The sequence below is a fragment of the Podarcis bocagei genome (assembly GCF_964188305.1).
Source record: "Podarcis bocagei genome assembly, chromosome: 15".
Taxonomy (NCBI): domain Eukaryota; kingdom Metazoa; phylum Chordata; class Lepidosauria; order Squamata; family Lacertidae; genus Podarcis; species Podarcis bocagei.
Genome location: NC_138141.1, coordinates 46,230,036 through 46,250,708, shown reverse-complemented (window position 1 = coordinate 46,250,708; position 20,673 = coordinate 46,230,036). Strand labels below are relative to the sequence as shown.

General features: G+C 51.6%; 2 long non-coding RNA genes across 2 annotated transcripts; one reads left to right on the top strand and one right to left on the bottom strand.

Annotated features, from left to right (window-relative positions):
• Window positions 1-42: 42 nt before the first annotated feature.
• On the top strand, window positions 43-20,350 carry LOC308574516. The gene is made up of 3 exons (XR_014002514.1): window positions 43-299; window positions 10,940-11,059; window positions 19,884-20,350. It is a non-coding gene; the product is annotated as an uncharacterized lncRNA (long non-coding RNA).
• LOC308574517 lies at window positions 10,171-13,032 on the bottom strand. The gene is made up of 2 exons (XR_014002515.1): window positions 11,408-13,032; window positions 10,171-10,790 (listed from the first exon to the last, which is right to left on the bottom strand). It is a non-coding gene; the product is annotated as an uncharacterized lncRNA (long non-coding RNA).
• Window positions 20,351-20,673: the final 323 nt, after the last annotated feature.

Genomic DNA, 20,673 nt, shown 5'->3' with positions numbered 1-20,673 from the left:
AGAAAGAGGAGGAGGAGGAGCCGCCGCGCCGACGGGGCTCCCGCAGGAATCGCCCCAGGTAGGAGGAGAAGCAGCGGCCGCGCCCCCCCCCCCACCCGCCGTGGGATGGGGTGGGAGGGAGGACCTTCAGGCCGGGGCGGGTCCCTCGCCGCTGCACGCTGCCGGGGATCTCCTCGGCTCCGGCTACCCCGAGGGGAAGGAGAAGAGGGAGCGCCGCCGCCGTCGAGGGAGCTCCGTCTTTGGCCCTTGGCGAGCGCCCCCTTCCCCGTCCGGCCCCGGGAGCGCTTCTCGTCCAAGAGGTGGGTGCTGCGGGTTTGGGGGCCAGGCGGCCAGCGCCCGCCCCTCCTTGCGCCTCCCCTGCCCCACTTCTGCTTCTCCTCTGCCCCCCACCCGCACCGCCCCCATGTCTCCGCGGGATATGGTGATGGGGGGGGGGATCCTAGGGGTAAATAGCCCTTCCTCGCACTTCGCTCCCCAGCCGCTCTCCTGCCCCCTGGCCACAGCCCCCTCTCCTCTCCTCCTCCAGGAATCCCGCGCTGCCCCCCAACACACGCGCGCGCGCCCGCGCACACACGGACCCAATTCCTCTCCGCGGGTGCTGAAGGAGCCTGCTGGGCTGGCGACACCTGGCGGTCGCCGCGGGAACGACAAAGCGGCGCTCCGCTTCATTCAGGCGCGCGGCTCCGGGGGTCCCGTCGGGCGCTTTTTTGGAGGCCTGGGACCGCTTTGAAGGGCCGGGGGAGAGGAGTCCAAACGGGGAGTTCGCAGCGGAGGAGTTGGGATCCTGAACTCTTCCAGTAGCACTCCCAATCTGAATAAATAGCGTCTCTTTCGTTACAGAGATATGTTTTTATACCAGAGAGGGTTGCTGTTGTGCGCTCAGGTACTGCTTGGGGGCTTCGCTTTGGGGGTGTCCGGTTGGCCACTGTGAGAACTGGGTACTGGGCTCGATGCCCCGCCCGGCCCGATCCTTATGGTAGCCCCCCTCTCCACCAATGTCCAGTTTTCACTCTTTTAAAACACAACACCCAAATCCCCAGCCGCTCTGAACTGAGCAGGCAAGCAGGATTCTACCCAGTTCCTCACTCAGAAGTCGCACAGTCAGTCGCTCAAGTCCTGCTCGGGGACTTCCCATTTGGGGCATCGAGGCGGGCGCTGCGAAGTCATTCGGCCCAGTCCTGCACTGCAGGGTCCTTCGGGTGATCTTCTCTTCGCATGTTTTCAGTGGCTTGGGGGGGGCGAGGGCTTGGGAAGCCAAAGAAACCGGGAGTTTTGCACGGACAGTGGGTCTCCCTTCCTGCTTCCTCGGGTTCTTTCTCTGCAGCCTCTCTCAAATTTGGGAAAGAGCCTCCGCCGCGTCGGGTCTTCTCCTGCAGCCAAAACCAACTCGGACCCCCGTTGCTATCAAAGCGACGGCTGTGGTCCTCAGCCGGGGGCAGGAACCGGCCAGGGAAAGTGTGTGAAAGAGAAAGTGATGTTTATCCATGTGTGCATGCGTGTGCATGTGTGTGTGTGTGTGCGTGCGTGCGTGCGTGCGTGTGTGAGAGAGCGAGCACCTTGTTTTTGCACGATGAGATTTCGAAAGGAGACTGGGACCAGAGTCCTGTTTTCTCCTTAGTTGCTTCCCGCGCTAACCCCCCCCCCGCTCCTTTCCCGCCCCCTCCATTTCCAGTGACCCAGTGTTGCCTAGTGGTTAGAGTGTCGGACTAGGACCTGGGAGAGACCAGGGTTCAAATCCCTCACTCGGCCATGAAGCTCACCAGGTGACCCGGGGCCCGTCAGTCACTCTCCGCCTAGCCTACCTCGCAGGGTTGCTGGGTGGATTAAATCGGGGGAAGAGAGCCACCTAGAGCTCCTTGGAGAAAAAAGGTGGGATTGAAATGCAATAAGTAAATAAACAAAATGAATTCTCTTTGACAAGTTACAATAAAGTAATTCAGAATCTTATCGACGGGGCCCTCCTTCCTTCTCCCTGCTTCCCGCTCCTCTATGTCTTCCATTTTGGTCCCTTCTGACTCGCTCCAGGCCATCAGACCCACTTCACAAATTATGTGAAATCCATTTCTGGGCCCTGAAGGGCATTTCTCCCATTTCTTCATTATTTGGGGGGCGGGGGGTGGGATTTAGACCGCTTTTCGAGTAGAGAGGGGTCACATCCCAAAGCGGTTTGACAACGGAGTTCAGGCGCGATATGATTTTGAACCGGGAGAGCAGGGGGAGGGATCGTCCACACGAGACCCAGACCCAGAAGCGTGCATGTAAGAGAGAAAGAGATGTTAAGATCCGTGTTTTATTCCCCGCGCCTTCGAAACCTCAGTGCATTTCTCTAGGCGGGCGAGGAATAAAAATATTATACAGGAGTCCGTGTTCAGACGACCACGGCATAAAAACCAGCATGAGTAGCGCTCTAAATACCATATCCCTCCACTCTCTGAACACGGGTTAGGACTTGGAGACTGGATTTTTTTGGGAGAGGGGATCTCTACTAATATTCCCTGCAGGCGAACCCGCCCCCTCGTCGCCGATTGACAAAAGGTTGGACGGGTGAAACTACTTGCTTCTTTCATTTATTTCGAAGATTTATAAAACGCTTGATCGAAAGAGATTCTCCGGCTCTGCCCCCCCCCGGGTTAAATCGAGGGTTAAGCTTAGCCGCCGGCGATTTCGATTAAGGAACAAAAATGGACCCGAGGAATATAAGGCAATATATTTTTTTTTATTGCGCCTCTTCTTCCAAAAAAGGATTTAAACCGAATGGGATCGTTTGCTTCCTTGGCTGGAGGAGCGAGACGGTTTTTCTCCGCCTTTTCAAAGGCTTGAAAACGACAAGAAACGCGTTAACGAATTAATAACAAAAACTTCTCAACTTAAAACAACACAACGCAATTGAATTTACAACCGCAACAAAAACGCCCGAAAGGGGATTTTGGGGAAGGATCGATGGATTCTGCTGGAAGCCTCCCAGGCGCGCCCAACTTTGGAGAGGGAGAAGAGGCCCTTTTTTAGGCGTTTGGAGATCGCAGGCCCGCCGCCCCGGGGATGCGCGCCGGAGGCTGGTTTCATTTTCGCCTCTCTTGCGTCGCAAGCCCAGGCGGACGGCTCTCCTTTCCATCGCTGTTTAGGAGATTCCCCCCACTCAACTTTTGAAAATATCCCTCTCCCCTCCCCCCACAAGGGCGCACGCCCAGCCTTCATCTCCTCCGGGGCTTTAAAAGTCTGGCGTGCTTGCCGCTTTGCGAGGCGAATTTCGAGGTCGTTACCGTGGATTTCTCCCGGTTTTTGAGCGAGAATAACAATTGCATTTCAGGAATAGCATGTGAAAATCCCCACACTCCAGTTTATAATTATTATTGCTATTATTACTATTTTATTAAATGCGAATTTAATTTAGTTATTGTAATAACCGTTGCTGTTGCTATTAATAACACCAACAGGAATCTAGGTCGTATTTGTTTTATTTATTTATTTTTATGCTACCTCTTCGCGACTTCAGAATGTTTCCAATGAATAATATTAATTGATTATTTCCGTGGGATAGAACGCCTTGCTCTGGCGCCCGCTCCCTTTGCCGAAAGGCGCCCAGGGGCCACACCACCCGGCCCGCGGACCCCTTCCCATCTCGCGGTGGGGGGGGGAGAGAAATGAGAAGAAACCCGGAAAGCGAGGTAACTTGTCTGCCCTAGGGGAGCTGCCCCGCCCCGGGACGAGGGGAGACGAAGTTCGCTTTTATCCCGCTTTGAAAGGGCTCCGCTCCCCTTCCCCCGCCTGTCCCCCGCCCGGAAGATTCGCAAATAAGAAGCTTAGCAAATATGAAAGTCTGAGGTGTGTGACACAGCTGCTCGAAAGCAAAAGCAGCACTCACGTACCCACAACGAAAGGAGGCAGGAAGGAACAGAAACGGAGTCTGCAGGCGGGGCTAGTCCTACTCGGAGTAGACGTATTACCTGGCATGAATAACTTAGGTCTAATGATTGCAGTGGCTAGAGCTGAGTTGGGGATCACTCCTCGTGGCCCTGCTTCTGTTATTAAAAACTGCTAAACCCGATTCACTATCCTCCTCGGCGCCCCCACCCACTTTTAGTGGGGGTCCGGCTTATTTTAATTCGGGGTTCTCTGATGCCTTCGGTAGGCTTTCAGAGGTACGTCCGGAGAAACGGTGTGTCCAGGCTGACATAATGCAATGAAAAACAGTAACAATCAATTGCACGTTTAGTCAAAATCCAATTAAATTTTGTTTAATCAATGCTACAAAATGGATGAGCCTGATACAGTGACAGCAGCATTTCAAAGTCTGATTGTCATCTCCGGTGCCCCCCTTGCCTCTTAGCGCGCACACACACACACACACACACACACACACACACACGATCTCACTGCCACCCCCCCCCCCAAGGTGCTACTGTCCTTTCTGGGAAATGCTGGTCTAAGCCACCATCAGGCAGACATGGGCAGGTCTACAATAGCAGGAGAGGCCAAGAGGAACTTGGAGACTTAGGTCTGGGCACCTGCCTGTCTCTTGGGGACAGAAGGGAAAGTCCCAACATCTTCATACCCCAGAAAAGGAGCGTGGCCTCCCCTGTGGTGGCTCCGGCTTGGCGACTTTTGCAGACAAGCAAAAATACAGATGGTTCTTTATGAACCGTAGCTTGCCTTCCCTACTCTCATTTTGCTGTCTTTTCAAATGCCCATTGTTGACTGCTGCCTCAGTTTAAGGAAGAGGCTCTACCCGTTTCAAAATGGGCTCCCTGCAACCCATAATAGCTCAGGTCACTTGGCTTCATCTTGGCAGGCGGAAATGTCCCCAGAGTACCTAAACGTAAACCACTTCAAGGTTGTTGACAACCAAGCTGTATATAAAGAAATAAAGACATAAAATTGCCAGATGCAAGCTTTGGAGTCACATAGGACTCTTGCTTCAGGATGAGTCCTCAAAAGAGAGAAATAGGGTCCTGTGTGACTCAGAAGCTTGCACCTTAAAATGCCAAGGTATGAGGGAAACGTTGACCCTCCTATCTTCCTATATGGGAGCTTTCTTCAAGCTGCTGCCCTCTGGGACTGCAACTCTCATCAGCCAGATTTAGCCGTGCCGTCTAATAGTCCTTGACAGAACTCTCCACCACAAATGTGCCTAATCCCCCTTTCAGAGGCACCTAAGACTATCACATGGTTGTGTTATTCTGGGCTGTATAAGCAGGGAGTTCCTCAGATCCATTTAAAATCCCCTGTCAGCCACACAATCCCAAAGTTCAAATATTAGGAGAGAAAAATATACATATGTTTATAAAACTTTTATCTAGGAGGGAGAGCAAACCTCAGACCCAGAGGAGAAATTCGGCCCCCAAGGGCTTCCCATCAAGCCCTTGGGACTTGCCCCAGGCCACACCCTCTTTCCCTAGCCTCTGATTGGCCCTGCATTGCAGGGTTTGGATGGCCTTTGGGGGTCCCTCCCAAGTCTACAGTTCTGATTCTGCTTCTCACTCGCTTGCCTGAATTGAAGATGGAGAGTTTTATGTGCAGGACCTCTGTTTTTGTATACAAAAGTACAAATCACACCTGTGGCTCCTCCCTCTTTTCCCTCTGGCCCCACCCACTGCTGCCATGTGGCCCCCAGAAGGTTGCCAGCGAGGCAGTGTGGCCCTCAGTCTGAAAACCCCCCACCCCATGACCCTTGTCCTGCTGAATCCTTCCTGACACACATCCATCCTAAACAACTCCCCACGCTTCCCTCGTAGTTTCCTGGTCAGGAACAAGGCTGGATGAGCAGTGGCGTAGCGTGGGTTGTCAGCACCCGGGGCAAGGCAAGTAATTTGTGCCCCCTAACCCGTGGATTTGCGCCCCCTAACCCTAACCCCCAGATGTTGCGCCCGGTGCGGCCGGCCCCCCCTGCACCCCCCACGCTACGCCACTGTGGATGAGCCCTTGTTGGTTGCCTGCCCAGAAGTGCCACAAATGAGGCTGGGGGTGGCTTTGGCCCAAGGTAAGGTCAGGCTGGCTTTTTCTCCTGTTGTGGAAACGGAGTGGGGTCTGGACCGAGAGAGAAAGAATGTGTGGAGGCTGACAGCTTTCGTTTCCCCTTTCCCACTGCGCCACACGCGACTGCAGCCTTGTCCAAGCTCCCCCTGCCTCTGTGCAGAGTCGCACCCCTGCAGGGCTGCTTCTTAAGGGGAAACAAAGCACAAAAAACAGGTCTCCAAGCCCACAAGGGCCCTGAAGTCCCTGCGAGGCTGTGAGGCTGCAGGACTTAACCTGACACCATGGTTTGCACCCTGCTTAAGAAGTTAAGAACCTCAGAAGATCATGGCTGCTGGATCAGGCCAGAGGGGGCCCATCTAGTCCAGGATCCTGCCCTCACAGTAGCCGCCTAGGTGCCTCTTTTAGAAACCCACAAGCAGCATTTGAGCGCAAGAACGTCTGCTCCTCTGGTTCGGAGACTGCAGCCTGCATGTCCTTTGAGAACCAGTGGTTCCCAAATTTTGTGATGGGCCACACTCCCCCCACCCCACCCACTTGGTTGCCTAAGTTCTTCATCCCCTGCCTTCTTAAAAGAATTATTCAGAATAGTGGTTTGCAAGACCCACGGAGGAAAGACCAGAATGCTGTAAAAATCAGAACAGTAACAATTAATTGAACGTTTATTCAAAAGCCAATGAGAACTATTTAGTTTGATTAATTCAACACAGCAGGTGAAATCGGTCCAACTTTTCAAAGTCTGATAGTCACTAACACCTCCAGCCCCCCTGCCTCTTAGCAGCCCCCCAGGTAACCCTCTCCAGGCAGCGTTAGGAACTGGGATAGAAAAACTAGGAGCCGAATGGCTCCTGGGTGCTGGTTGTGGACACCAAAAGAGAATGTCTAGTTGCCACTTCTTATTTATTACTTTTGATAAGCATGAATTACCGTAATATGCAATTCACATAAGTAACACATTGTTAATATCACATTTTTAGCAGAAATTGTTAATACATGTTTAATTTGGTGTTGACAATAAAAATATTGGTACCATACTTCAGTTTTCAAAACACTCTACTCTTTATTGTTACATTCCTTAACATATTGTCTATCTTTAGCATATACTTTGAGGCTTCAAAGCACATACATTTCGGGAATCCTTGAGTGTCAGCCAGGTCCAAAAAAAAAATAAAAAATGGCACTCAGACTCTTTGAGGTGCTCACAAATGGAGAATCTTTAGGTGCAAAATGTGCCTGGTGCTCTGCTAACTGCCAACCCTGCTTCTAGAGGGCTCTACCACCCACCTGCATACAAACTGGTATATAGAAGACCCAGACCTGCACTTTTTGGTGCCAGAGGCGTAGGAAGGTCAGGTGGTGCCCAGTGCGGAAAATTTCTTGTCACACCCCCCCCATTGATTTATTTATTTTTTTTGCCTGCAAAAATGGTTTTACGTTATGTCATATTTTCTTACAAAGGAAATAATAATAATAATAATAATAATAATAATAATAATAATAATAATAATAAACAACTTTTATTTATATCCTGCCCTCCCCGGCCAAAGTCGGGCTCAGGGCGGCTAACATCAGATACATAACATTGGTATAAAATCAAACAATAATTAAATTAATCCTAAAAACATGTCAAAATCAAATTAAAGTCTAATTAGATGGCTTTCTGCAGGGTTAGGGTTGGGAACAGTAAGTGCTCCACTGAACTGAAATTTCAGCCTTCATGACATAGGAAAACGGCCAAGTAAGCAGCTATTTTCGTGGAGGAGGGTCAAGATATTAACTGATATGCATGAAATTTCATATATAGCTATGTAATCCCTAGTGTAGTAAGAGAAGACCTTTGGAGCAGGCTTTTTTTTTTTTAAAAAAAAAAGTTTTTATGAACTGCCCTAGTAGGGCAGTAATTGTTCCTTGATAATTTGTCGTCCCCCCCCCTCCATGATGGCACCCGGGGCCGCCCGCCCCCTTCCTATGCCCCTGCTTGGCGCCCACCCACTGAGCCAGGGAGCCTCCAGGGCAGAGCCCCAATGCGGCCCTCCAGAGGCCTCTCTCTCCGGCCCTCGGAACCCTCCCCAGGCCACTCCCCTCCTTGGACTCTGATCCTTTTCTTCTCTGGAAGGAGGATGGAGAGAGACAGGTGGGTGGGTGAGTGGGGGTAGAAACTTGCCTGCTGTACAGAGGTAAAATTTGCTCTGGGACACTTATTTGATTTTTAATTATCATTCTATAACATTTATGCACCTTGATGACACCCATCTGTCTCGAGAGACAACGGAGTGCACCTCCAAGGGTCAAACTGCAGCGCAGTGACCTCCTTGAGGCACAAGCCTGGCCAGTGTGTCTGGAGGTCCTGGGCTGCTCAGACGACAAGACCCCCCCTCGGCCTGGCTGATATGGTCCAAAGGAAAGCAGAGCAAGGCACTTAGCACCTTCTGATTGTAAAAAACCAACAGACAATCTCAAACCTGTTTTTGTACTTATGTTCCAGTTGTGACACCCACTTATTTGTGTATTATGTTGATTGTTGATGCATTGTCGAGATTATTTAAAGTAAAACATGAAAATGCATTTTTTAAAGAGTGAAATGTGCCTTTGTCGTCCCGCCCACCACTGACATATGGGCCCCTGGGAGGGGACCTAGAAGGGAAGGCAGCCAGCCCCCCCCCCCCACTTCTGGACTAATAGCCCTCCTCCTCAATTTTGGGCAAATCTGGCCTCTGTTAAAGAGACCCCATTAGAGAGACTGCATCTTCAGCATACTGCCAAACAGATGGTGGCCGAATTTATTTGCCTGACGGTCAGCCAGTGCTATAATGTTGTTGTGAAACAATGGTAGGGTTTTTTTTTCTTGTGACAGGCCAAAGGATGTCTTCCTGTCCCCATTGCATAGCCAACTTATGGAATTCACTGCCACATGATGGCTTTGAAAGCGGGCTTTGCGCTTTCTAGGGACGGGTGACGTGAGGAGGCCTTGCCTGTCCTGCTTGCTGGACTTCCTGTTGTGGCGTCTGGTGAGAAACAGGAAGTTTGCCTCAGGGGCCTTTTGGCCTGACCCAGCAGGGCTCTGATGCCGGTGAGGTTTCCAGGACAGATCTCAGATTCTTGCATTTCCCTTTCTCACTGAGCCTTCCGCAAGGAGGACCTCCACCCTCCTCCTCTTCATCTTGTTGCAATGGAGAGATCTTCAATGACGTTTTGTTCTGACCCAATGCCCCCTTCATTAAAAGGAAGGCGCTCCCAGGCCAACAAGGGTCGGCTCGAGTCCCAGTGAATTTTTTTTCTGGGCCCCCCAGCAAGGGGCAAACCGGCTGAAAACCTTTACACAGGGTATGAAATGAATGTGTGGTCTTAATTTCATGTTAATAATAATAAATGTGATAATATTTGTACCTGTTGAATCCTAGAATCCGAGAACTGTAGAACTGGAAGGGACCCAAGCCTCATCTAGTCTGACCCCCTGAAATGCAGGAATCTCAGCTAAAGCATTCAGGAAAGATGGCCGTCCAACCTCTGCTTAAAAACCCACAAGGAAGGAGAGTTCACCATCTCTCGTGAGAGCCCGTTCCACTGTCAAACAGCTCTTAATGGCAGAAAGTTCTTCCGGATGTTTAGTTGAAATATAAAACTTTGCAGAGCGTAGAGAAAGTGCATAGACTTCTCACTGTAATACTAAAACTCAGCAGGGTCATCCAGTGAAATGGAATGTTGGAAAATTCAGGGCAGTTTTAGAGTTGAACTGTGGAACTCCCTGCCACAGGAAGCAGTGATGGCCACTGATCTGGATGGAGGCAGCCACACTTCTGAGTACCAGTTATGGAAACCACTCAAATCCTGCTTGCAGGTGGGGTTTCCCAGGTGGGCACCTGGTTGGCAGCTGTGAGAATAGGACTGAATGGACCAGCAGGCTCTTCTGCTATTCTTCCCCAACCTTACCTGCCAGAGACTGAATTGTGGACCACCTCACCAGGCAGAGCTGGCCCTCTTCCTCTCTGGCTACGACCGCCTTTTGTGATAATCTCTCTGGGATGATGGAAGGAGATGGAGGAAGAGGTTTTTTCCAAATGATGCTCCATTTCCTTTGGGCCACCTGGAGAGGACAGGTTGGAGGCAAAGTCCTTTTCCGAACCAGAGATTATGGGATGCTCCCCCCACTCCCCCCCCCCATGCTCAGCAATGGGTGCAAAGCGAGGAGTTTGCCAAATATGCAGAGAGGAGGAACGTTATTTGGCAGGAGGCAGAACCCAGCTTTGAAGGCATCCGATGATCTCACTGTTGGTTCTGTATGCATGGCTGGGAACCAGGGCGGCTGATCAGAGGAAGCTGCGTTATCCAGAGTTCAAGTCTCCAGAGTTTCAGCAGAGCTGCACTCGGGAGAGTCCAGGGGTTGAGACTGAGGCCTCTGAGCAACGTCCCTTTCCGTAGTTATATTCCAGTCCTCCTGGTTCTTAATGAAGGGCTGGTTTCGTCTGGAGCATAGGAAGCGAGTCGCAATTCCAAATAAAGGCGGGGTTTAAATCAGAATAGCTGGTCTATACGAATCAGGTCCTTGTGTCCGTGTAACTCAGTACTGCCCCTGAGTGGCTTTCCAGAAATTCAGGCAGGGTACATTCCCAGTCCTACCTGTGGGAATGTTGTAGATACTAGGAGAGGATATATTGATGTAATAGTATCCTTCCTAGCTCACGCTTGTGAGTCAACGGCAGAGTGCATTCCCCAATATACAGCAGGAAGCGAGTTGGTAGATTCGTTTGAATCTCTTAAGTAATCCAATATGGCTTTGTTCAGATTGGGTTCTGTTCCTGGGAAGACCTCTCATGTCCCTCCTAAAAAGAATAAAGACAAAACAAGCTTCTTTTAAAAGTAATAAGAAGTCACGCCCACCTACCTGGTCACATGAAGAGAGAGGATGCTCCAGGTGGAACAGGAAGTTCAACTGGCTGGATCAACACCCCCCTATCTGTGTCCACTCTAGGCAAACAGGAAGCGTTGTACTTGACGGCTTATGTTACATCCCACACCACTTGGGGATGCTGCCAGGAACTGAACTTGAGACCTCCTACCACTAGGCAACACTCCTTTCCTTCAGAACAAGGTAGGCTTCCACTCTTCATGGTTCCTAATGAAGGACTGAGTTCAATAGAAACATAGGAAGAACTTTCTGGCAGTAAGAGCTGTTTGACAGTGGAACGGACTCCCTCCCAAGTCCTTCCTTGGAGGTTTTAAAGCAGAGTCTTGGATGCTTTAGCTGAGATTCCTGCAATTGTGGCGGGTTGGGCTAGATGACCTTTGGGTATCCCTTCCAACTCTGCATTCCTTTGATTCTATGAGGAAGCTGCCTTATACTGAATCAGACCACTGGTCCACCTAACTCAGTATTGCCTACAGTGATCGGCAGCAATGGCTCTCCAGGATTTAAGGCAGGGGACGCTCGCAGCCCTACCTGAAGATGCTGTTGGGGACGGAGCCACATCTCAGTAGTGGAGAAGCTGCTCTTAATTTACTTTTATTTGCTTTCTCACCTTTACCCCCAAGGTCCCAGGGATGGGCGACAACAATAAAGCATGCAACTGTAAAACAGAAAAAAGGCACAAATGTAAAACAAGTGTTTAGATCCAATTAAAACCACTTCCGTAATGATTCCATATATAGAAAATGATACAAACCTTTTTACCAAAAAATATCACGTATGAAAACAGTCTGAAATTTGTTCCAGTGCAGATGGAGACCTTCAGGAGGCAGCAAAATGGCAACAGAGATGTCTAATATTGCAAGGAGGAGGTGCCACCACACACAAGGCCCTGTTCCTGCATTGCATTGCATTGCGTTGCATGGACCCTCTTTGCAGACAGAAGATCCCGGGTCCAATCCCCAGTGGTGTCTCCAGTTATAAAGGCTCAAGGAGCAACAGGTGCTGCAAAAGGCAGACATCTCTGCCCTGAGAGCTTGGAGAGCCTCTGCCGGTCAGAGCCGACAGTACTGGGTTGGGTAAGCAAGGAGTCTGGTCCTGCATCCAGAAGTTCCCTGGTTCCATTCCCACATTTCCAAAAACAAAGAAGCAGCCGCTTGAGCCAGCAGGACAAAACGGCCCGGGACTTGGCGAGGCAGCGTCACAGACACAAAACTTGACTCATACTTCTGAGTCAGGATGCCAGGCAAAGAGGCAGTGGCAGTGTAGCGGTCAGAGTGCCAGCCTAGAACCTGGGAGGCCCTGGGTTCAAGTCCCTGCTCAGCCAAGAGGCTCACTGGGGTGACCTTGGGCCAGTTGCCATCTCTCATCCTGGCCCGACTCAACATCGGGAAGAACCTTCTGACAGTCAGTGGGACAAACTCGCTTGGAAGTGGGTGGGCTCTGCTTCCTGGAGGTCTCTAAACAGAGGCTGGGTGGCCACCTGCCAGGGATCCTTTGGCTGTGATTCTTGCAACGCAGGGGGTCAGACTAGATGGCCCTTGGGGGACCCCCTTCCAACAATTCTTACTCTTCTAACCTACCTTGTAGGATTGCTCTGAGGAGCAAATGGTGAGACAAAGAAGTATCTGTGTCCCATTGAACTTATAAATAAATGAATTTCAAAACAAAACGAATAAATACCGTGCATTGCAAAGAAAGGCTCCCCTCGTATTGCATTTCCTTCCTGACCAAACTTACAAAAGGGGGCACCATCAGAGACCCCAAAAGGCACAAACTTAAGTAAGAAGGAGTGTGGGGTTGGGTGGGGGGTACTGAGACCCCCCTACCCATCCCCCCAGAATTAACTCTCCTCTCTCCTCTTTGCCTCATCTTCAGCTAATTGTTGGAAACAATTCCTTTTCTCTCTCTCTTTTTTTTTGGAGAGGTTCTGGCATCAGACTCTGCACGGCTGGTGTGAGGAATGGGTCCCCCAGGCCTCATCCAGGTAATTTATTGGTCTGTTATGTATAAATCACACAGGCAGCCCCCTCCCCACCTCCAGGCAACCTGAAGACAAGCCGCTGAGTCCCTGAGGCCTTGTGTTGACTGACATCTGAGGTTGCCCCCTCCTGGAGAGGAAAGGGGCAGGGGGAGGGGGGAGAGAACATTGCCACAAGGTGTGGGGCAAAGACCCCCACTCTCTCTCTCTCTCTCACACACACACACCCCACTCCTAACAAGCACAAAGTAAGGTTTGTGAAATCAGCTAGGCAGGAAAACATCGTCTGCTTTCATCGGCAGCCTGATCGGCAATAATCAACAGGTGGTGTTTTGCAGGAACATAAGAATGGAAAAGCCTGCAGGATCAGGCCTGGGTGGGGGCCCCAACTAGTCCAGCATCCTGTTCTCACAGGAGCCAACCTGATGCCCCACTGGGAAGCCCCCCAAGCAGTCCCTGAGCACAACACCACCCATCTAATTGTTGTTCCCCATCATCAGGTATTCAGAGGTAGACTGCTCCTGGCCATGGAGGTTCTGCTATCACAGTAGACATCCATATGGATAGCCCTGCTGGATCAAGCCAACGGCCCCTCTAGGCCAACATCCTGTTCTCAGTTGGGAAACCTTTCTGAGATCTGAGGTCAAGGTGTGCTGCTTTAACCTTTTCCAGCTGAGGGCCACATTCTCCTCTGTGGCAGCTGCTGGGGGCCGCATGCCAGTGGTGGGTGGGGCCAGAGGCAAAAGTGGGTGGGGCAACATATGCAAATTTTGCCTTCCCAGGATAGGTTGCTTTCTACACACACACACCCCTCTCGCCACCCTGGGGAGATTTCCAAGGGCCAGATAAGGGAGGTCTGGAGGGCCACATCCCTCAGGTGGGTTGAATGGGCCCCACTGGCCTGACCCAGCTGCAGCCAGGCTCTTCCAAGGCTCTTGTAAAGAATTATGAAAATTCACAGTGGAAGGTAAGGCTGTCAGTGGCTTGTAACTGCTATGGCTCTGTTCTCCCCGCCCTGGCGGAGGCAGTGAATGTATCTGCATGCCAGTCCAACTGGGCTGGGGAGAGCTGGCACACTCACGTCCTGCTTGCAGGCCTCCTTTCTTGCCCCAGTTGGGCCACTGAGAGAACAGGAATTTGGACTCAGGGAGGCTTCAGGATTGTAAAAGAGAACCTCCAATCGGAGGCCTGCTGTGATAGCAGAACCTCCACGCCCAAAGGCAGTCTACCTCTGTATACCAGGCAATGGGGAACAAACAGTTGAGAGTTGCTCAGGTCCCTTTGGTGATAACAGAACCTCCAGGCACAGGGGCAGCCTACCTCCAAACTGCAAGCTGGGAGAGCGCTGTTGCCTCCATGTCTGGCTTGTGGGTTTCCCGTTTGAGGCATCTGGTTGGATGCAGGATACAAGACTAGAGGGGCCACTTTTTGCCCGATTCCAGCTCCCCCAGGCTCTGCTTATGGAACCTCCAAAGGCACTTTATCTCGGGGGCACTTGGCAAGGACAGGAGGCTGGACTAGACGGGCCCCCTCTGGCCTGATCCTGCTTCTACAGGGCTCTCCGGGTGGCTCTCCACGCCGTGCCCAAGCGGGAACCGGGGAGGAAGGGCGAGAAACTGGTTTCGTGGCCCCTTGCTGGCTGCGCGCGGGCATCGCGAGGCGCATTTCGGGGTGGCGCGCGCGCGCGCGCGGAGAGGTCGCCTTTCCTTTCAACGAGTTCCGCACATTGGAGCGAGGCTCTGGTGAACTCATTGGCGCGGCAGGGGGGGGGGTCTGGGTGCCCCCTCCCTTCCCCGCCATTAATCACCGCGCGAGGAGGCGACGCAGGCAGAGGCAGGCCAGATGCGGGGAGCCAGCGCCTCTCTCCCTCCTCCTCCAGCAGCAGCAGCAGCAGCTGCGGCTTTGGCGCATGCTCAGCGGTGGGCCCAGGACCGGCCTGACTTGGACAGGATACAAGCCCCCATTTCCGAGCCTCCCCCCCTCAAAAAAGCCCCCCACACCTGGCTTCGATTAGCAGCGCCTTGGCTGCCCGCTCCAAACCACTCTCAGCGCGACGCCACGCTGGAGGCGCAGGGAACTGTTAATCCTCCTCCTCGCTCCCCCGTGCCAGGCCAGAGGACCCGGGCCGAAGGAATCCCTTCCTGGGGAGATGGGGGGCCAAGGCCCAGCTACCCTGCCCTGGTTTCTCTCCCTCTCCCAAGCTCCCTGGCAACATCCCCACCCGGGCTTCGGAGGGTGGGGTGTGGTAAGAAGCCTTCCTATCCCCCCTCCTCGAGAACCCAGAGAGCCCTCGCCCCCCACTTCCAGCCTCTTCATCTGAGGGGTCCCTCCTCTCAGCCCATTCGCACCTTCAGGCCTCATCCTGCTCTCCTCCCTCCCCATAATTGTGACTTAATCCTTTTGCAAGTGGCTCTGGATTTGAGGAAAGTGGGGGGACCGTAAAGTCTCCTTTGGGTCTGGGAGGAGGGGAGGAAGGAAGGAAGGGGGGACGGGACGTTCCCTGCCGTGATGCCAGACCCCTCCAGTTTCTCCAGGGAGAGAGAGGCCCATCTCACTGGGCAAAGGAGACTGACAAAGGAGAACTGGAGCCGGAGAGGGAGGCTCTGGCCAAGGTCTGGCAGATGGGCGGCTTATGATGGGTGGGAAACAGCCAGGAGGGACAAGGGCTGCGAGGAAGCGAGAGAAGGGGTGCCCCCTTGTGTGCACACAAAATCATAGACCTTTGGAGCTTGAAGGGTCCCCCAATGGTCATCTAGCCCAACCCCTGAAATACAGGAAATGCAGCTAATGGATCCCTGACAGGTGGCCACCCACCTTATGTTTAAAAACCTCCAATGAAGCAAAGAATCCTAGAATTGTGAGGTTGGAAAGGATCCCAGAAAGGCTGATAAGGACAAAATATTGGGGTATGGTACTTAAACCGTTTCCCAACTTCTCCAGGGTCTAGAGACCTGCGGGTTCAGAACTGATCAGGTTCAAGCAGGAGACCTCAGCCCGGCAAATCAAAGCAAAACAGCAGCTAGGAAGCCTTGATCATTTTATTGTTGCAATAAGGTTCCCAATTCCCAAGCAAAAACAGGGAAGAAAAAGCCCAGAACAAAGGGCATACGGGCTCTTAAGAGTTGTGGGATATAATATCACGGAAACAGTCAAATACAACATTTCCTTTTTGCCCAGAGTGTACACACAGGGGAATGTTGCTCCAGCCAGGAGGACTTCCTGTCACACCTGGAGCATCCTCCCCCTGCGTGTGACCAGGTAGATGGGCGGGACGCTGGCAGACCCTACAAAAGGGCCAGTCACGCAGCCATTGTTCTCTCTTGATCCTTTCTCTCCATTTTTCCTTTTGCTGTCTGCGGGCTCTCAGCCAGCAGCACATGGGCTCATCCCTCACAGAGGAGGAACCCACACTTTTCTCTGTAACTGTAACTACAAGCTAAAGCAGGGGTAGGCAACCTAAGGCCCGGGGGCCAAATCTGGCCCAACTGCTTTCTAAATCCAGCCCCTGGACGGTCTGGGAATCAGCGTATGAGTAGAATGTGTGCTTTTATTTAAAATGCATCTCTGGGTTATTCGTGGGGCATAGGAATTCTTTCATTCCCCACCCCCAAATATAGTCCAGCCCCCCACATGGTCTGAGGGACGGTGGACAAGCCCACGGCTGAAAAAGGTTGCTGACCCCTGAGCTAAAGCCTGCCTTCATACTGTGAACTGAATGCAAGTAAACCTTATCATTACTTTTAAAAGAAGACTGTTGTGTCATTATTGTTTTTAAGAGGGAACTAAAGGGGATTTACCAGGAGCAATCCAATCTGGACAAGCCAGACTGGATTGCTTAAAGCAAACGATTCTCATGAATCCATCCACTAGCTTCCTGCAATGTGCAAGGGAATGTGCTCTGCTACTAGCTCACTCGCGTGAGTGAGGAAGGATAGTATTTAATCAATATATCCTCCCCTACTATCCTCGAAAAATTCCCACAAGAGTTCCCACATTTCCCCATGATACATTTAACACAGCAGCATCAAAACATCATCGGTATGTCACGGAAAAAGCTGTGGCGCCAGGCAGAAACCTTGAGATCCAGACATGCCCCTGTCCATCATGCGTGGTTCAAGGGCACACTTCACGCGAGTTAATGAAAATATCTCCATATCCTAGGTGTGCGTGGGCGTCCCAGTTCCATTCGTTCCATGAGTCAGGTCCCCTCCCCTCCATTCCTGGACCACAATTTTTATTACCCTTTGGAACTAAATGAAACCATCTATTGGGCTATTTCTTTGGTGAATTTCTATGTTTGGGAACGGGGTCTCCTTGCCCAGGGCAGGTTGTCCAATGGAGGGGAATGTATTGAAATCAGTGGTGGTATTTGCATGTGACGCCGTGCGGCGGAACGAGCTCCTCTGCTCTGGAAATGGATGTTGTCAAATTCACACGAGATCAGGAGGCCAACGCTTCTGATGTGTTGGCTGGGTAACCCCCCCCCCAATTCCCCCCCCCCCGCGTAATAAAACCATCCCACCCATTCCCAAAGGGCCATCCTCTGTGGGTACAGCAGAGATCCTGCTGGCACCCCCGATAAGGAAAAGGCCTCTTCGCCATCCCTCTGGAGGGCTGAGTGTGCCCGGCTAGTCTTGGTGCTGCTGGCGTGATAATTGCCGCGTGTTTGCGTCACGCCCGCGCTGGCCCTGCAGTACCTTCCTGTGGCCACCGGGTGGCAGCACCTGCCCCTGCTAGCGCGCCCGTTGCCGGAGCAGCAGCGACGCTTGCTGACGCTGCTCAGCGAGTGACGAAGGTAGCAGCCGGGGCGAGGTGGGGGGTGTTCAGGATCTGGGGGGTTAGCTTGGCTTGGCTTGGCTTTGCCTTGCCCGGTGGGTCGGGAAGGACGTGCCCCGAATGCCACGGAGCCCCACAAACACTGGCCCCCTTCACCTCGGGGGCAGGCAGCTGGCAGCTCCCAGCCTCGTTGCAAAGACAGAAGCAGGAGCTCTTCCGCCTTTGCCAGCTGCATGACAGGCAGATATCCAACAGGGGGCGCTGTGCTGATCGCAGCAAGCTACACCTGTTGGTTTTCCACCTACTGTGTACCCAAAACCTTGGCTAGGACACGTGGGCGGCTTCCTGTTCCTGACCTCCTAATCTTGCATCACTAATGTGTGTTTAATTATAAGGAGCCGGTATGGACTGCTAGGACCAGACCCTACCTCACAGGGTTGTGGCGAGGATAACTGTGTACTTCGCCCCAAGTCCTTGAGGGATAGGGGGAATATAAATGCGACCAACCGATCATTCAGTCAAGCCCTTAACAGCTCAGGACCTGCTCAAAGCAATTTTGTTTAGGCAGAGCTTCTCCAGACATGAACTGTTGAGAGGTGCTTTAGGCATGGATGTTTTAGTTGAGACTTCTGTATCGCAGGGGGTTGGTCTAGATGACTCTAGGGATCCCTTCTAACTCTACAGTCCCGTGATTCTGTTAATCTGGTTTTTACCTAGACATTATTTTAACTGTTTTTGAAGGTTTCAAATAGTTGTTCTTAATTGCTTTTTAACTGATAGCTTTTGTAAAGTGCTTTGAAGGTTGTTTTTACAGTCAAGCGGCATATAATACATTTTATGAAACAAATCAGATCTATAACCAAAAATGTAAGCGCTAAACTCAACATAGCAAAACATGGCAAGCAATAAATAAAATGCGCCAGAAAATTTTAAAATCCAACCTGGGCTTTCAGATCCCAGCAGCGCATAAGTTTGCTTGAAGCGACCAAATCTTCAGTGGGCCATTTTTCCCTCACAACAACCCTGCAAGGTAGGTTAAGCCGAGAGACTGTGACTGGTCCAAGGTCACCCAGAGAGAGCTTCATGTCTGAGTGGGGATTTGAACCTTGGTCCGACACCCTAACCACTGCACCATGCTGTCTCCCTTTCCATGACCTTGCCCATTGCACTTCCTATCTCACACTTTTTAAAGTAAGATGGTGAGCTATTATATATATATGGAATGTTCAGGGAGGCAGGAGAGGATATATTGTTTATTAATATCCTTCCTAACTTTGTGCTAGCAAGTTCCTTTACTTAGCAGAGTTTACATTCCCCTTTTGCATGCACAGCAGATAGCTGGTTGCAGGCTTGTGTAAGCCTCTCACTGTTTTATACAATTCAATATTGAATTGTATATTCCTGGTAAGTTCCCTTTTATCCCTCTTAAAAGAATAAAGACATGACAATCTTAAAGTCAATAAAAGTTGTTTATTCACATCAGTTCACAATTGGATCCCTGATGGCAGATTTAGTTACAAGTATATACATATGCATCTACCCCATATGGGAGATTTGATCCCAGAGCATTTCTAGCTAAGAAGCTGGTCCAGCGACAGAGGAAGTGAAAAAGAGACAGTGTGGCAGCATGCCTTGTCCTTCTGTTACCTGGACAGGTAAGGTCACGCCCACCTCTGGTGACATGCAAAGGAAGGCTGCTCCAGTCAGGAGGAAACAGGAAGTTTTCGACTGGCTGGAACAAACATTCCCCCGCATGTCTTCTCTAGACGCTGCTGGACTGCAACTCCCATCATCCTCTCTGGCTGCTGGGAGTTGGGGACCAACAACATCTCGTGAATGGCAACCGATGCCCCCCCTCCCATGTTAACGACCCCCTGCTGGGCCCTGGATAATGCGCAGTCCAAACCTAGGAATCTTTGCCTTGCATGTGTTGGCGTACAGCGGTTTGCAAAGGGTTAAAGCAGACAGAGAAGGGAACTCCCAAATTCCTAAACTGTCTTCTTGTCCTTTGATCTCCGTGCTGACCTCTCCTTTAACGCTAGACTGATACTCTCGGGTTGCAGCTCTCCCTTCCTGCCTCCCCCTCCTTTCTCTTGGGGGGAGTTCTTGCCTTTTGGGCTCTATCCCTGCGGGGAGAACAAAGGCGGCAAACGTGGCTTCCTTGTATTGCCAAATCATCCAGAACTGGGAACTATTTTCCTATCCAAATACGCATTTCCTATAATAAATTTAACTTTCTTCTTCCAACAACAGTTTACCCAGAAGGAAGCCCAGCTGAGCAAAAGGGTGCTAACTCTGCAGGGACTGCGCTCAGGATCAGCCCCCCCCCCCGAATTTCCAGACGCGAGACCTTCAGGAGCTTCAATCCGCTTCATGGGAAGTAAAATGGACCTCGCAGAGCTGGTGGCGAGGACCACCATAAAGAGCGAGAAAATGGGGTGGTGGTCTGAGCCTCCTCAAAGGGGCGTGGGAAGGGCCTGAGAGAAGCTGCTTCTCCTGAGACGAGCAGCTGTTTGGTTTAGCCAATCCTCACCGACCCTCAAATGCTCCTCTGAAAGCCATGAGGACTAGAACCTTGGGGATTCCTATAGAGTGGAAATGAGAAGGGGTTCCCGACTGTCTGGCACAGGGTGGAAGGAGGGGGTAGTCTTGGGCGCGAGGGATGCTGAGGTTTCTCTGTGATCCGCAAAATTGTTTGGTTCCTGTGATATTACCACCACGAAGATGTGGTCCAGCAACCTCTGGCTTTGCTTTCCATGATCTCTCTCTCTCTCTCTCTCTCTCTCTCTCTCTCTCTCTCTCTCTCTCTCTCTGTGTGTGTGTGTGTGACACACACACACACACTTACTCTTTCTTTACACCCACCCGCACCCCGAGAGAAAGCGAGGAGTCCGGCTACTCCTGCGTCCCTCACGAGTAGAGGAAGGAAAATGCGCTTTGCACATGCTCAGAGGACACCTCCCAACGCTCAGCTCTGGCAGCAGTTGCGGTGGCAAAATGACTGTTTCAGTCCCGGGCGAGAGAGATGAGCCTCTCTGAGAGC